Raw genomic sequence first — 3,906 nt, 5'->3', positions numbered from 1 at the left:
CCGCCATTTTGATTTACTTTGGAACGTGTTGCCATTTTTTGGGCCATTTCATAGGGGTCTTATTTTAACGAACTCCTCCTACAGAGTTTATCCGATCATCTCCAAACTTGGTGTGATTCATCTTAAGATGTTGAAGATGAAAAGTTATTGAAAGCTTTTTATTTTGTCGCACGCTGTTGCCGTGGCATGCACAGTTTGCAAAGGAAAAAATTCCTTCTTAATGAAGCATTCCCAGTTGTACGAAGCAGCTAGAGCTACGAAAATTTGGAGACAAATGTAACAGCCCACGATGTACAAAAAAGTCTCTTGGTGCCATGTGCTAAACCCAACAGGAAGTCCCGTAGGGGCCGGGCATCACATTTTGAGCTAAAAAACTCCTCTTTAACGAAGCATTCCCGGTTGTACGTTTCACCTAGCGCTATGATAATTTAGAGGCATACATAAGAGCCCACGATGTACAAAAAAGTCTCTTGGAACCATGTGCTAAACCAAACAGGAAGTCCGCCATTTTGATTTATGATGGGATTTGTAGCCTTTTTTTGTGGCCTTTTTTAGGGGTCATATTTTAACTCCTCCTACAAAATTCATCCGACCGTGTTCAAACTTGGTGTGTTTCATCTTAAGATGTTTAAGATGCAAATTTATCGAAAGTTTTTTATTTTGTCGCACGCTGCTGCTATAGCGATGCATTGGTTGCCAAGTAAAGTGCTGCTTTGTTTTTTTTTATCTATACATGTGTGAAAACTCGTGAAACTTTGCACACACATCAGACTTGTCATTAACATGAATTTTTAGAGATTTCTTGTGCAATTTGCAATAAATCGCACCCTCTATACATTTTTTATGGAGCATTTCCGATTGGATGATTCAAGCGCGAAATAACTAAAGATGACTTGACTTGACCTAGATTTGTGAAAACTCAGAGGCATACCTATTATATTATTATTATTTTTTGTACCTTACAAGATTATCTCTTGTGCCACATTAAACCCCTTTGCAGGCCTGAGCCAAACCACGGTCCATACATTTGATACCACTGCTTTATTTCAATGGTCAAGTACTTCATAACCACACCTACTTATGCTTGTCCTTGCATATATAGTAGACAACAAAGAGCTCTTTCAACAAAAGACATTTCCATCTACAAAGTCATACAAGGTAAGGACTCTATAAATTCTGCAATCACTACACTTCTATTCCTAAATTATCACTTCAAATACCAACAATGGTTAATACAGCTACAAATTTCTTGTATGTTTATGAAGTATGATACTGTATTTATTTCTACTCCTTTGCTTTTCTACAGAACATGAACAAATCACCAAGCAAATTCTCTTTTGATAAAGACCCTCTAATCATCTCCATACGCAAAGATTGCCAACTTTTTTCCGTAAGTATACAATACATAAACTAAACAGGACAACTTTCTCAATCATATACAGTATGCCATACATATATGTATTAAGTTCTCATTTATTAACAGGTTTGTTAAAGGCACCTTTAGTGTGTTTTTCTGTTTGTAATGTTTCTCCACGAGCACGTCTAGCCATTGATATCATGTAGAACACATATGCTAACCTTTTAGAGACAATTGAAGCTTACTTGCACAGTAGCCACTATCTTAACCACTTAATTCACATGTCTACTTGACAACTTATTACATGTAGTGAAATGGTACTTTGTGCGTCTTATGCTTTTTTCTGAACACTGCTTTTCAACTCTTTCCTTAAAACCAATACATGCGGTACTGTTATACTGTATAAATATATATGTCCGTGTGTATATATTTGTATATTCTTTCAAATAAACTCGTTTTGACACACACAGCCATTGAGTAACATGCAACACGACCACAACGTTTTGCACCAACACGTTACACTTACATAACCATTTATGTACCTGTCGTATCCTTACTTTTATTCATCATTTCATCACACAATCCTAAAACATTGCTTTTTGACCCAGATGATTCAACTATACCATTTTTGCGTGTCTTATTACTTACTAGCTATATTATTTATTAACGGGCAAAAACTATGAATATAAGATCACCGTCAAATATTACGTCTGTAATATCCATATACAGTGCATTACATAATATGCATTTGTATTAAGACACTACCATGCTAAAAATATGCACACGACTGTTCTGTAAACTACACCTAAGACAACCAAACTTCACAGATCTAACATGATTCTTCATTCTTTTTTGTTCTACAGATGTATCAAATGCTGCCACACAGACAGAAGAAGCCACTGAGGACATGCACGAAGACGATGATCACAATATAACAGGACAGGTTAACCCCCCTGAAGTTTTAGCCCGCAGGTCAAAGCGTCCTAGGACTAATTCATCCATGGAGGTTACATTATCCTAAGACAGACTATGTGCTAACCCAAACTCTTTGACCCCAAGGGATTCATCTGTCCCAGAAAACTTTTACACTAAAGAGTTTATCTGTCCTAGGGCGCTGTTAACCCCAGGTTAAAGTGTTATTTAATCTGTCCTGTTACAACAGCTATACATAAACAGCTGCATTCCTCTCCTGTTCCATCTCTCGCACTTCTTTCATCTCTTTTTCTCCTCTACTTATACCTATGCTTGCTCATGTGCTTTTTTCCCCTTTAGATGATGTCATTGGTTAGCCTGCTTCAAAGCTACATTTTTTCTTGAATAACTGTCACACATTTACTGTTTGCTGGACCCTACAAAACTGTCACAATACTTCACTATGTCATGAATACATATGTGTTGCACAACGACACCACATTAAGAGTCATCAAAAAGCTTTTTATTTGATCACACACCATCTCTGTGCCATGCAATGTTTTCAAATGAACAGATGCTGGTTTTGAATATCAAACGAGCGACTTTTCATGAAACTTTGCACACACATCAGAAAGTCCACACTTTTGCATTTATTTTGGGAATTGTGCATCATTTTTGGCCTTTTACTGCACCTTTTTACACACAAGGCACGGCAAATGCATTTCTATTTTCCATGGTCCTTATCTATTTAACAGTACCCCAACGTGCAAGTCCCCCGACTTGCATATACCCCAACGTGGCCCGGGTTGCGAGGGCCCTTTATAGCTGCTCGCAGCTCTAGTTATTATTCTTATTCTTATTATTCTTCTCCGCAAACAATCGCATTTTTGAGACACTAAACGTGACCGAAAACTCACCAAACTTTACACGCACATCAGGCCTGGCGAAAAATTTGATATTTTAAAGTCGCCATACATGATAACAGAAAAATGGCTCCTTAGCGCCCCCTACATAGGTTAAACGGATCCCTGTCCCGCTACGATTGTCCGACGGCTATGAAAATTGTGTGGCACCTGTAGCACATCCCAATGAACAAAAACCTCTTTGAAGTGTGTACCCTAAAATAGACAGAAAGTGAGGTATGAGTATTTAAATGTCCAATTTTTGCCAATTTTTGCACATTTACAGGGGTCATACTTTTGCCCGCTTCTCCTACACGGTTAACCCGATTGACTTCAAACTTGGGATGTACCATCTCAACACCTGGGACAACATCATTGTGAAAAATGAAAAGTTTTTGATATACTATATGACGGCGGCGGCGCATCAAATTTAGAGTTTAAAAATTCTTACTTCACGAAGCATTGCCGGTTGTACGTTTAATCTAGAGCTACGAAAATTGGTACACATATGTAACAGACTATGACCTACAAAAAACTCTTTTTGAACCATATGCTAAACCTAACAGGAAGTCCACCATTTTGATTTATTTTGGAACGTGTTGCCATTTTTTTGGCCATTTCATTGGGGTCTTATTTTAACGAAGTCCTCCTACAGTGTTTATCCGATCATCTTCAAACTTGGTGTGATTCATCTTAAGATGTTGAAGATGAAAAGTTATTGAAAGCTTTGTATTT

At 37.6% G+C, this 3,906-nt stretch overlaps 1 long non-coding RNA gene across 1 annotated transcript; it reads left to right on the top strand.

Moving 5' to 3' along the window:
* Nucleotides 1-639: 639 nt before the first annotated feature.
* Nucleotides 640-3,003, top strand: LOC144006879 (uncharacterized). The gene is made up of 3 exons (XR_013279969.1): nt 640-1,228; nt 1,307-1,390; nt 2,221-3,003. It is a non-coding gene; the product is annotated as an uncharacterized LOC144006879 (long non-coding RNA).
* Nucleotides 3,004-3,906: the final 903 nt, after the last annotated feature.

Source organism: Festucalex cinctus, chromosome 1, assembly GCF_051991245.1.
Source record: "Festucalex cinctus isolate MCC-2025b chromosome 1, RoL_Fcin_1.0, whole genome shotgun sequence".
Taxonomy (NCBI): Eukaryota; Metazoa; Chordata; class Actinopteri; order Syngnathiformes; family Syngnathidae; genus Festucalex; species Festucalex cinctus.
This window is presented reverse-complemented; position numbering and strand designations above follow the sequence as displayed.